Raw genomic sequence first — 14,441 nt, forward strand, 5'->3', positions numbered from 1 at the left:
ATGTCTATACTTTCAACTATTCTCTGGATGGCGGTGATTTGTTGCGTAAATCCGAAATTAAGGATTTATGAATTATCTTTGACACAAAATTAACTCTTTCTAAACATATTGATCTATTCTCTTCTAAAGCGTACTCGATGGTGGGTTTCATAATCAGGAACACCAAAGATTTTAAGGAATATATGACTCTGAAAACACTCTATATTGCTTTGGTACGGAGTATTTTATACGATCATTTGGAACCCATACTATACAAAGTACTCTGATAAAATAGAGATGATCCAGAGGAAATTTACCAGATTTGCTATGAAAAGAGTGTTTATCGAAAATGACATTCCAAGTTACGCCTCAAGGAGGAAACTCCTTGGCTTACAATCTCTTGCGGACAGAAGGTCATATCTGTCGCTGTTATTTGCCTACAATATTTTATCTGGCAATATTGACTGCCCAGATATATTTATTCTGTTTCGAGTACAGGAATCTAATATTAATCTCAGAAATCCCAGAAAGTTTACTGAGGGTTCACATAGGTCGCTTTATTCTTATAATGAACCGATAGCCATTTGCACTATTTAATTAAATATGTAAACATGATCATAGTCTGTAAGAAATCTTGTTTCGATGACTGAAATAAATAAACAAATAAATAAATGATCCCGAAATAGGCCCGTAATGATCCCGGAAACCATCAATAATTTTTCCTGAAAATACCCCGACGGAATGCCGGACGGATCCCGAAACCCATCCAGAAATGATGCCGGAAGGGTCCCCAAATGATCCCGGAATAGTCCCGAAAATGTCCCAAAATTACCCCGACGGGATGCCGGACGGATCCCGAAAACCATCCAGAAATGATCCCGGAAGGGTCTCGATATTACCCTGACGTTGTAATTCCGTGAATAAAGTGAAGCTAATTACATTGGTTTACAGCCAAAATGCATCAGAGACGGCATTTCGAAATTCCTATGTAAAATCACCCTGATTCCGAAAATAAAGGTTATTTTTAAACGTTTTTCTTTATGTTGATTTGACTGGCATGAATTTAGTACAGGCTTGAAACTTGGAGTATAGTTCAAAACCCGATGACAATGCAATAATATGAAAAAAAATCGCCGCTAGGTGCCGCAAGGATCGAGATATTCACAAAAATCGCATTTGTGGTCCGATTTGGCTCATATTTGGAACCAGACCTGTTAAATAATGATTACTAATGGTAATGATTAGCCGTTCCATTGATTATTTTCTTGAAACGCCATTTAATGATTTCTTGCCATTATTTTTTATTTTTAATGATTACTTTTCAATTGATTAAAAAAAAAAATCAAAAAAAAATCATGATTTTTTCCGATTATTGAAAATAATAAAAACAAGTAAGGAAGGCTAAGTTCGGGTGTAACCGAACATTACATACTCAGTTGAGAGCTATGGAGACAAAATAAGGAAAATCGCCATGTAGGAAAATGAACCTAGGGTAACCCTGGAATGTGGTTGTATGACATGTGTATCAAATGGAAGGTATTAAAGAGTATTTTAAGAGAGAGTAGGCCATAGTTCTATGGATGGACGCCATTTAGGGATATCGCCATAAAGGTGGACCAGGGCTGACTCTAGAATTTGTTTGTACGATATGAGTATCAAATGAAAGGTGTTACTGAGCATTTTAAGAGGGAGTGGGCCTTAGGTCTATCGGTGGACGCCTTTTCGAGATATCGCCATTAAGGTGGACCAGAGGTGACTCTAGAATGTGTTTGTACGATATGGGTATCAAATGAAAGGTGGTAATGAGTATTTTAAAAGGGAATGGGCTTTAGTTCTATAGATGAACGCCTTTTCGAGAAATCGCCATAAAGGTGGACCAGGGGTGACTCTAGAATATGTTTGTACGATATGAGTATCAAATGAAAGCTGTTAATGAGTATTTTGAAAAGGAGTGATCCTTAGTTCCATAGGTGGACGCCGTTTAGAGATATCGCCATAAAGGTGGGCCAGGGGTGTCTCTAGAATGTGTTTGTACGATATGGGTATCAAATGAAAGGTGGTAATGAGTATTTTAAAAGGGAGTAATCCTTAGTTCTATAGGTGGACGCCTTTTCGAGATATCGCCATAAAGGTGGACCAAGGGTGACTCTAGAATGTTTGTACGATATGGATATCAAACGAAAGGTGTTACTGAGCATTTTAAGAGGAAGTGGGCATTAGGTCTATAGGTGGACGCCTTTTCGAGATATCGCCATTAGGGTGGGCCAGGGTGACTCTAGAATGTGTTTGTACGATATGGGTATCAAATGAAAGGTGGTAATGAGTATTTTAAAAGGGAGTAATCCCTAGTTCTATAGGTGGACGCCTTTTCGAGATATCGCCATAAAGGTGGACCAAGGGTGACTCTAGAATGTTTGTACGATATGGGTATCAAACGAAAAGTGTTACTGAGCATTTTAAGAGGGAGTGGGCATTAGGTCTATAGGTGGACGCCTTTTCGAAATGTCGCCATTAGGGTGGGCCAGGGGTGACTCTAGAATGTGTTTTGTATGATATGGGTATCAAATGAAAGATGGTAATGAGTATTTTAAAAGGGAGTAATCCTTAGTTCTATAGGTGGACGCCTTTTCGAGATATCGCCATAAAGGTGGACCAAGGGTGACTCTGGAATGTTTGTACGATATGGGTATCAAACGGAAGGTCTTACTGAGCATTTTAAGAGGGAGTGGGCATGAGGTCTATAGGTGGACGCCTTTTCGAGATATCGTCATTAGGGTGGGCCAGGGGTGACTCTATAATGTGTTTGTACGATATGGGTATCAAACGAAAGGTGTTACTGAGCATTTTAAGAGGGAGTGGGCATTAGGTCTATAGGTGGACGCCTTTTCGAGATATCGCCATTAGGGTGGGATAGGGGTGACTCTAGAATGTTTGTACGATATGGGTATCAAACGAAAGGTGTTACTGAGCATTTTAAGAGGGAGTGGGCATTAGGTCTATAGGTGGACGCCTTTTCGAGATATCGCCATTAGGGTGGGCCAGGGGTGAATCTAGAATGTGTTTGTACGATATGGGTATGAAATGAAAGGTGGTAATGAGTATTTTAAAAGGGAGTAATCCTTAGTTCTATAGGTGGACGCCTTTTCGAGATATCGCCATAAAGGTGGACCAAGGGTGACTCTAGAATGTTTGTACGATATGCGTATCAAACGAAAGGTGTTACTAAGCATTTTAAGAGGGAGTGGGCATTAGGTCTATAGGTGGACGCCTTTTCGAGATATCGCCATTAGGGTGGGCCAGGGTGACTCTAGAATGTGTTTGTACGATATGGGTATCAAATGAAAGGTGGTAATGTGTATTTTAAAAGGGAGTAATCCTTAGTTCTATAGGTGGACGCCTTTTCGAGATATCGCCATAAAGGTGGACCAAGGGTGACTCTAGAATGTTTGTACGATATGAGTATCAAACGAAATGTGTTACTGAGCATTTTAAGAGGGAGTGGGCATAGGTCTATAAGTGGACGCCTTTTCGAGATATCGCCATTAGGGTGGGCCAGGGGTGACTCTAGAATGTTTGTACGATATGGGTATCAAACGAAAGGTGTTACTGAGCATTTTAAGAGGGAGTGGGCATTAGGTCTATAGGTGGACGCCTTTTCGAGATATCGCCATTAGGGTGGGCTAGGGGTGACTCTAGAATGTTTGTACGATATGGGTATCAAACGAAAGGTGTTACTGAGCATTTTAAGAGGGGTGGGCCAGGAGTGACTCTAGAATGTGTTTGTATGATATGGGTATGAAATGAAAGGTGGTAATGAGTATTTTAAAAGGGAGTAATCCTTAGTTCTATAGGTGAACGCCTTTTCGATATATCGCCATAAAGGTGGACCAATGGTGATTCTAGAATGTTTGTACGATATGGGTATCAAACGAAAGGTGTTACTAAGCATTTTAAGAGGGAGTGGGCATTAGGTCTATAGGTGGACGCCTTTTCGAGATATCGCCATTAGGGTGGGCCAGGGTGACTCTAGAATGTGTTTGTACGATATGGGTATCAAATGAAAGGTGGTAATGGGTATTTTAAAAGGGAGTAATCCTTAGTTCTATAGGTGGACGCCTTTTCGAGATATCGCCATAAAGGTGGACCAAGGGTGACTCTAGAATGTTTGTACGATATGGGTATCAAACGAAATGTGTTACTGAGCATTTTAAGAGGGAGTGGGCATTAGGTCTATAAGTGGACGCCTTTTCGAGATATCGCCATTAGGGTGGGTCAGGGGTGACTCTAGAATGTTTGTACGATATGGGTATCAAACGAAAGGTGTTACTGAGCATTTTAAGAGGGAGTGGGCATTAGGTCTATAGGTGGACGCCTTTTCGAGATATCGCCATTAGGGGGGGCCAGGGGTGACTCTAGAATGTTTGTACGATATGGGTATCAAACGAAAGGTGTTACTGAGCATTTTAAGAGGGAGTGGACATTAGGTCTATAGGTGGACGCCTTTTCGAGATATCGCCATTAGGGTGGGCCAGGGGTGACTCTAGAATGTTTGTACGATATGGGTATCAAACGAAAGGTGTTACTGAGCATTTTAAGAGGGAGTGGGCATTAGGTCTATAGGTGTACGCCTTTTCGAGATATCGCCGTTAGGGTGGGCCAGGGGTGACTCTAGAATATGTTTGTACGATATGGATATCAAATTAAAGGTATTAATGAGGGTTTTAAAAGCGAGTGACCCTTAGATGTATATGTGAAGGCGTTCTCGTGATATCGACCAAAATGTGGACCAGGTGATCCAGAAAATCATCTGTCGGGTACTGCTAATTTATTTATATATGCAATACCACTAACAGTATTCCTGCCAAGATTCCAAGGGCTGTTGATTTCGCCTTGTAGAACTTTTTCATTTTCTTCTATTTAATATGGTAGGTGTCACACGCATTTTACAAAGTTTTTTCCAAAGTTATATTTTGCGTCAATAAACCAATCCAGTTACCATGTTTCATCCCTTTTTTCGTATTTGGTATAGAATTATGGCATTTTTTTCATATTTCGTAATTTTCGATATCGATAAAGTGGGCGTGGTTATGGTCGGATTTCGGCCATTTTTTATACCAAGATAAAGTGAGTTCAGATAAGTACGTGGGCCAAGCTTAGTAAAGATATATCGGTTTTTGCTCAAATTATTGTGTTAACGGCCGAGCGGAAGGACAGACGGTGGACTGTGTATAAAAACTGGGCGTGGCTTCCACCGATTTGGCCCGATTTTCACAGAGAACAGTTACCGTCATAGAATCTATGCCCCTACCAAATTTGAGATGGATTGGTAAATTTTTGTTCGACTTATGGCATTAAGCGTATTCTAGACAAACTAAATGAAAATGGGCGGAGCCACGTCCGTTTTGAAATTTTCTTTTATTTTTGTATTTTGTTGCATCATATCATTACTGGAGTTGAATTTTGACTTAATTTACTTATATACAGTAAAGATATTAAATTTTTTGTTAAAATTTGAATTAAAAAAAAAATTTTTTTTAAAAGTGGGCGTGTTCTTCATCCAATTTTGCTAATTTTTATTTAGCACATATATAGTAATAGTAGTAACGCTCCTGCCAAATTTCATCATGATATCTTCAACGACTGCCAAATTACAGTTTGCAAAACTTTTAAATTACCTTCTTGTAAAAGTGGGCGGTGCCACGCCCATTGTTCAAAATCTTACTAATTTTCTATTCTCCGTCATAACGTCAACCCATCTACCAAGTTTCATCGCTTTAACCGCCTTTGGCAATGAATTATCGGATTTTTTCGGTTTTTCGAAATTTTCGATATCGAAAAAGTGGGCGTGGTTATAGTCCGATATCGTTCATTTTAAATACCGATCTGAGATGAGTCCCAGGAATCTACATACCAAATTTCATCAAGATACCTCAAAATTTACTCAAGTTATCGTGTTAACGGACAGACGGACGGATGGACGGACATGGCTCAATCACATTTTTTTTCGATACTGATGATTTTGATATATGGAAGTCTATATCTATCTCGATTCCTTTATACCTGTACAACCAACCGTTATCCAATCAAAGTTAATATACTCTGTGAGCTCTGCTCAACTGAGTATAAAAAATCAAAAATCATAAAAAAATCAAAAATAATCAAAAGTACATAAAAGTACATTTTAGGATGCAATGGTAAATCGTAAGCACTTATCGAGGCGAATATATACAGGCAACATATAGGGCGAATAGTATATGAGCGTTGATTCAAACATATTCTCATTATATAAAATAATAATGGTTTCACCCTTAAGTCAAGCTGTTTTGTATCAAAAATTAATATATCTCCTATTTTGGATTAAGTTATGGCTATGCACTGATTGTTTTGTAATCAAAGTTTATCATATTTTTCGCTTTATTTTAATAATATTGGTTTCATATCATCGCCACTATGTGAGTGTTCTGCGTCCCATTTAGAGAGCTTTATCATATATCGGAATTTTTCTTCGGCAATACTCAATTAAAAACTCAAAATTTTTGTTTTCCGCCTTCGGATTATTAATACTGAGGTCAATCTAAGTCTTTTAGGGTGCGTGTCAGCAACCGACCTCTGTTATAGACTTTTAAAATGTATATATTGTAACGAATTTACTGCAAATCCTCTTATTTGCAACCTTCTGCTAAGTTCGAATCACTAAACTGTTGAATAAATAACTCCAATATTTAATAATGCAAAATGACTTTTATTAAAGTACTTCACAATAAATAACTCTACTATTGCTCGACAGATAGCGGGCTTAATCAAAACTGACTCTCGCGCCTCTACTGTTGGTGCTTTTATACTCTGTGATTTCCTCGTTGCATCTTCTAGGCGCTTCCAGAATTTACTTAATGACTGCCATATAATTATAACTACAGATGCACGTGTATAGCTTCTCATATGCGCGTGTATTTGTGAGCGACACTTCCACAATTACAATTGCATACTTTTGGGAGCATCTCAGACGATTCCTGAAGGAGAGCGGAACAACTATGAAGCATTGATGGCCGCTGTAGAGAGACGTTATGGAAGGGAGCATAGAAAACAGATATACCAAATTGAGTTGCAAAACCGTTACCAAAAAGCAAATGAGACATTGCAGGATTTTGCTTCGGATGTTGAAAGATTGGCTCATCTTGCAAATGCGGACTGTGGAATACACTGAAAGGGTAAAGATTCAGAGCTTTATAAACGGCATACGGGACGTCGAAACGAAGCGAGCCACATACGCGAACACAAAGCAAACATTTGCTGAAAAGGTATCCCATGCATTGACTCAGGAAACTGCCTCACTTTTGAGTAAGCCAGCGTACAAAGCCCATCGTGTGGAAGTAGAAAGGCCAGGTTGGGTGGACACAATTTTGGAAGCACTGAAGGGATCACAACAGAAAAACTCTGGAGTTATGAAATGTTTCAAGTGCGGCAACCCAGGCCACATTGCACGTCATTGCATCACCGGTCCTAATAGTTCCAACAATCTGGGTGGCCGTAGCAGAGCTGACGGAGATGAGCAAATCTCCAAGTCCACTCAATCGTTAAACTCAAGAGAGTCAGCCGCAAGTGGCGACAGCTGGCTCCCTCAATTGAATGCCCCATAATCTCTATCTCGCAAATTGGAAGAAGGTCAAGCAATCTTACTGTCGGAGGACATGTGGATGGAAAGGAACGTTTACTGACTGTAGATACGGGTGCATCCCATTCCATCATTCGATCAGATTTAGTCAACAAGAAGATAAGACCATTGCTTGGAGCAAGATTACCTACAGCCACGGGAGAGGACACCCAGGTAATTGGAGAAGTAGCATGTGAAGTAGCAATTGGGAACGCCACGGTACTACACAATTTTATAGTGGCAGAAATTGTTGATGAAATCATAATTGGAGTGGACTTCTTAATCGACCAAGGCATCAAGATAGATAGGCAAAGCAAGACGATGCGATATAAGAACATGGATGTGCCACTTAATTTCGGCTACGAGAAGGGCTACAGCAATAAACGAGTGCTGGTGGAAGAGAGCCCGCAAATACCACCAAAATCCGAAGCAGTCATCTGGGCAAAGGTTAATGGAGATTATGGGACAAACAATTGTGGGTTAATTAATTAAATTGTGGGTTGTCGAAGCAGCAAACAAATCAGCACTCAACATACTTGTAGGAAAAACCCTGGCTATGACAAAACAAGATGGACGTATTCCGGTAAGAGTACTACATGAGTTCAAGTCACCACTCAAACTGACCAAAGGAGCTATTTTGGGAATATGCCAAAAGGCTGAATTAGTGATTAACTGCGAACAGCTCCAGGAACACGTTTCATCTAGTAATACTGATCTTTCAAATGACATCACGGCATGGATGCAGGGGCTAGGGGAAGCCTATCAGAGTAAGGCAAAACAACTGCTCCTAAAGTACGCGAACATATTTGACCAGGATGGTTCCAAACCAGGCCGCACCAACGTTGTGAAACATCATATTGACACTGGAGATGCGAGGCCGATCCGTCAAGCTCCACGTAGTGTTCCACTGGCGAAGCGGGAATTTGTGAGTCAACTCATATAAGAAATGGCGACAGCGGCGTCACCGACCATCAGCTAGTCCATGGAGCTCACCGGTAGTACTTGTAAAGAAGAAAGATGGAAAAATGAGGTTTTGCGTGGACTACCGGAAGTTGAATGACGTTACGAAAAAGGATAGCTACCCATTGCCAAGAATTGACAACACTCTGGACTCGCTATCTGGTACGAAATGGTTTTCCACACTCGACGTGAAAAGCGGCTACTGGCAAGTTGAGGTGAAGGAGGAAGATAAAGAGAAAACAGCTTTCAGTGTCGGTGATGGGCTTTGCACCAAGCTACTTTTGAGAGACTAATGGACCAGGTACTGAAAGGACTACATTGGAAAACATGCTTGGTGTACCTGGACGACATCATCGTATTGGGCAAGAACTTTGATGCACATCTTAAGAACTTGGAGGAAGTTTTCCAGAGAATAGCTGGCGCTGGTCTGAAGTTAAGTCCCAAAAGTGTGCGCTGTTTAAAAAGGAAGTCAATTATTTGGGTCACAAGGTAACGACAGAGGGCATCTGCACTGCGTACGAAAAAATAGAGGCTGTAAAGGATTGGCCAAGACCACAGAACCTACATGAATTGAGAAGTTTTCTTGGGCTGTGCACATATTACCGCCGATTTGTACCAAATTTTTCCAGCGTAGCCCATAGCCTCCATGAGCTTACAAGAAAAAATAAAGCTTTTGAATGGAAAAAGGAGCAAGAAGTGGCTTTCCAAACATTGAAGGAGCGTTTGTGCACTGCCCCAATGTTAGCATATCCGATTCCAGGAGCAGCATTTATTCTAGATACAGATGCGAGTGGATATGCTATAGGAGGCGTTTTATCACAACTGGTCGATGGACAGGAGAAGGTAGTTGCATATTACAGCCGTTCGATTGGAAAACCAGAGAGGAACTACTGCGTTACGCGGAGAGAGCTGTTGGCATTGGTAGAGTGCATTAAACATTTTCACAAATACCTCTACGGCCAGCGATTCCGTGTCAGGATAGATCACGCAGCGTTGAAATGGATTCTGCAGTTCCGTAACCCGGAAGGACAATTGGCACGGTGGATCGGGCGACTACAAAGCTATGACTTTTCCATTGAGCATCGAAAAGTAGTACCCATGGAAATACTGATGCAATGTCACGAAGACCATGTAGTTTGGAATGCAAGCACTGTTCAAAGGCCGAGGCTAAAAAGACATTATATATGTCCGGCTAATGACTATAACGTGTACGGATGATTGAGACAAGGAACAACTAAGAAAGTGTCAGCTAGAAGATACAGATCTATCACATGTTATGCAATGACTCGAACGAAACGAAAGACCAAAGATATGTCAGCAGAGAGTCCCATTGCGAAGTCATATTGGGCACAGTGGAACAGTTTAGAATTGATATCCGGTTGCCTTCATCGAGTATGGGAGAGTGAGGATGGTCAATGCAAAAAGAAACTGATAGTTGTTCCCAGAAAGAGGAATCCTGACGTGCTCAGCGAGCTGCATAATGGTCCAAGTGGAGGCCATCTTGGAATCACGAAGACGCTCAAGAAAATTAAGCAGAGATTCTATTGGGTTGGTTGCCGTCAGTCGGTCACTGAGTGGATTGCCAACTGTGAAGTTTGCAACAGAGCGAAAGGGCCCAAAACACGAAGTCATGGCCAGATGAAGCAGTATATTTCAGGTGCACCATTAGAAAGGATCGCCATGAATGTCGCAGGTCCATTTCCTACTAGCAACCGCGGAAACAAATACGTACTGGAGGTAATGGATTATTTCAGCAAATGGCCAGAGGTATACCCAATCCCAAATCAAGAAGCGGAAACAGTAGCAGAAGTGGTTACAAACGATTGGGTTGCAAGGTATGGTGTACCAATGGAGTTACATTCTGACCAAGGCAGGAATATTGAATCAGCTGTGTTCCAAGAAATGTGGAAGAAGTTGGGCATTCGAAAAACACGGACAACTGCATTGCATCCTCAGTCCGATGGTATGGTGGAACTTTTCAATAGAACATTGGAGGAGCATTTAAGGAAAGTAGTAGACAAGTACCATAAGGGCATGAGACATTGGGCCAAACTCCCGCAAAGGTAATTTTTGGCAATGACCTTCGACTGCCAGCTGATTTGAAGTATGGGATAGATGCCGATGCGGAGAGAAATGCCAAGAAATCTCCTGGTGTCTTGGAAGAAGAGCTGAGAGAGATACACGATCTGGTAAGGCAACGAGCAAAGATTATTAGTGACAAGATGAAAGCGAGGTACGATAAAGCAATTAATTCGGAAGGGTTTCAGAAAGGAGATTTGGTGCTGTTATACAACCCACAACGAAAAAAAGGTTTGTCTCCGAAATTGCAGTGTAATTGGGAAGGCCCATACAAAGTTATAAAACGGATCAACGATGTAGTGTACCGCATACAAACCATTGGCAAACCACGAACCAAAATGAAAGTGGTTCATTTGGAGAGGCTAGCAGCGTTTAGATCGAGAGATTTGTCTTATCGGAACGATCAGACTTAGGTGGAGGGCAGTGTAACGAATATTAGCAGCACTAAGGGATACTATCATCTCTAAGCCGATGCTAAGCAGTGACTTGATGCACATCAATAATTCAATCATTATATCTACACATATGTACGTACACGAAGCGGAGAAGAAACGCACAAACACATCCAGATATCTTATCTGAGATGATCCCAAAAGAATGCAATTATAATTGTGGAAGTGTCGCTCACAAATACACGCGCATATGAGAAGCTATACACGTGCATTTGTAGTTATAATTTTATAGCAGTAACTAAGTAAATTCTGGAAGCGCCTAGAAGATGCAACGAGGAAATCAAAGAGTATAAAAGGCAGCAACAGTAGAGGCGCTTCAATCAGTTTTGAATTAAGTACGCTATCTGTCGAGCAATAGTAGTGTTATTGTACTTTAATAAAGGCCATTTTGCATTATTGAGAAGTGGAGTTATTTATTCAACAGTTTAGTGATTCGAACCTTAGTAGAATATTTGAAATAAGCGGAATTGCAGTAAATTCGTTACAATATATTACTTACTTACTTAATTGGCGCTTAACCGCCTAAACGGTTATGGCCGTCCAACAAGGCGCGCCAGTCGCTCCTTCGCTCCGCCAACCCGCGCAAATTGGTGACACCAAAGGAGTTTAAATCGTTTTCCACCTGGTCCTTCCAACGGAGTGGGTGCCGCCCTCTACCTTTTCTTCCATAGGCGGGTTCCCATAGTAACACTTTCTTGGCCGGAGCATCATCATTCATTCGCATAACATGGCCTTGCCAGCGTAGCCGCTGCGTTTTAATTCGCTGAACTATGTTGATGTCTGCGTATAGCTCGTACATCTCATCATTAAATCTTCTTCGGTACTCGCCATCGCCAACGCGTAGAGGTCCATAAATCTTTCGAAGAACTTTTCTCTCGAACACTCCCAAAGCCGCTTCATCTGCTGTTGTCATGATCCATGCTTCTGCCCCATATAGCAGGACGGGTACGATAAGTGACTTGTAGAGTATGATTTTCGTTCGCCGAGAGAGGACTTTACTTTTCAATTCCCTACCTAGTCCAAAGTAGCATTTATTGGCCAGATTGATTCTTCGCTGAATTTCAGCGCTGATGTTGTTGCTAGTGTTGATGCTAGTTCCCAAATAAACGAAGTCTTTTACTATTTCGAAATTATGGCTGCCAACAGTAGCGTGGTTGCCAAGGCGCGTATGCGCTGACTCTTTGCTGGATGACAGCAGGTACTTCGTTTTGTCCTCATGCACCATCAAACCCATCTTTACCGCTTCTTTTTCCAGTTTGGAGTAAGCCGAACTAACAGCGTGGGTGTTTAGGCCGATGATATCAATGTCATCAGCATATGCCAGTAATTGCACGCTTTTATAGTATATTGTTCCAGTGCGGTTAAGTTCTGCAGCTAGTATAATTTTCTCCAGCATCAAATTAAAGAAATCGCACGATTGGGGGTCACCCTGTAGGAAACCTCGTTTAGTTTCGAACGGCTGGGAGAGGTCCCTCCCAATTCTGACTTAGCTGATGGTGTTGCTCAACGTCATTTTGCACAGCCGTATAAGTTTTACGGGGAAACCAAATTCAGACATAGCGGCATATAGGCAGCTCCTTTTCGTGCTGTCGAAGGCAGCTTTAAAGTCGACGAAGAGGTGATGTGTGTCGATTCTCTTTTCACGGGTTTTTTCCAAGATTTGACGTATTGTGAAAATCTGGTCGATGGTAGATTTATCAGGTCTGAAGCCGCACTGATAAGGTCCAATCAGCCGGTTCACGGTGGGCTTCAATCTTTCGCACAATACACTTGAAAGGACCTTATATGCGATATTAAGAAGGCTGATTCCACGATAGTTGGTGCATTTTGCAGTATCGCCATTCTTGTGGACTGGGCAAAGAACACTTAGATTCCAACCGTCGGGCATGCACTCGTCCGCCCATATTTTGCTAAGAAGCTGCTGCATGCGCCTTACCAACTCCACGCCTCCGTACTTGAATAGCTCCGCAGGCAATCCATCAGCGCCCACGGCCTTGTTGTTTTTCAATCTGGTTATTGCTATTCTAACTTCGTCATAATCGGGCGGGGGGACATATGTTCCATCATCATCGATTGCAGGATCGGGTTCTTCGTCTCTGTGCGGTGAATTGCTGCCTCCATTTAGGAGAGCAGAGAAGTATTCCCTCCATAATCTAAGCACTCTCTGGACATCAGTTACAAGGTCGCCGTTTTCATTCCTACAGGAGTTTGCCCCGGTCTTAAAACCTTCCTTCTGTCGCCGTATTTTATGGTAGAATTTTCGGGCGTTATTCCTGGTGGCTAGCAGCTCAAGCTCCTCGCACTCACGCCTTTCTGCTTCTGCTTTTTTCTTCCTGAAAAGGCGTCTCGCTTCCCTTTTCATATCACGATAGCGTTCACACACTCCTCTTGTCGCGCTCGCTTTTAACGTAGCCCTGTAGGCAGCGTCTTTTCTTTCGGTTGCAACGCGGCATTCTTCATCGTACCAGTTGTTTTTTCGTGGCCGCCGGTAACCAATTTTTTCCTCGGCGGCAGTACGAAGTGCTTTGGAGATATGCGCCTACTGCTCCTGTATTCCTTCAGGATGAGTTGCGCTCTCAGAGAGCAGGTGTGAGAGTCGAGTTGCGAAATCATTGGCAGTCTGTTGTGATTGAAGCTTTTCGACGTCTAGCTTTCCTTGTGTTTTTTGTTCCTTGGTTTTAGCCGCGTTGAGGCGGGTGCGTATTTTGGCTTCAACGAGATAATGGTCCGAGTCGATGTTAGGTCCTCGGATCGTGCGCACATCTAAAACACTGGAGGCATGCCGTCCGTCTATCACAACGCGATCGATCTGATTTCAAGTATTTCGATCAGGAAACAGCCATGTAGCTTGATGTATCTTTTTATGCATGAACCTCGTGCTGGATATGACCATGTTTTGAGCACCGGCAAAGTCAATCAGCCTCAGTCCGTTAGGAGAAGTTTCATTGTGTAGGCTGAACTTTCCGACTGTAGGGCCAAAAACACCTTCTTAGCCCACCATGGCGTTAAAGTCGCCAAGCACGACTTTTATATCATGACGGGGGCAGCGATCGCATGTGCGTTCTAATTGTTCATAAAAAGTGTCTTTCACCTCATCGCCTTTCTCCTCTGTCGGCGCATGGGCGCAGATGAATGATATATTAAAAAATTTTGCTTTTATTCAGATAGCGGCGAGACGCTCGTCGACAGGCGTGAACGCCAGCACTTGGCGACAAAGTCTCTCTCCCAACACGAATCCGACGCCGAAACTGCGCTTATTCGTATGGCCACTCCAATAGATGTCACAATTTTTGATCTTCTTTCTTCCTTGCTTCGTTCAA

The 14,441-nt window shown here is 42.1% G+C and overlaps 1 protein-coding gene across 1 annotated transcript in view; it reads left to right on the forward strand.

Moving 5' to 3' along the window:
* The window catches only part of LOC137235738 (uncharacterized), a 126,302-nt gene that overhangs the window by 83,636 nt on the left and 28,225 nt on the right, over positions 1 to 14,441 (forward strand). The window lies entirely within an intron of this gene.

The sequence above is a fragment of the Eurosta solidaginis genome, unplaced genomic scaffold, assembly GCF_040869045.1.
Source record: "Eurosta solidaginis isolate ZX-2024a unplaced genomic scaffold, ASM4086904v1 ctg00001059.1, whole genome shotgun sequence".
NCBI classification, from domain to species: Eukaryota; Metazoa; Arthropoda; class Insecta; order Diptera; family Tephritidae; genus Eurosta; species Eurosta solidaginis.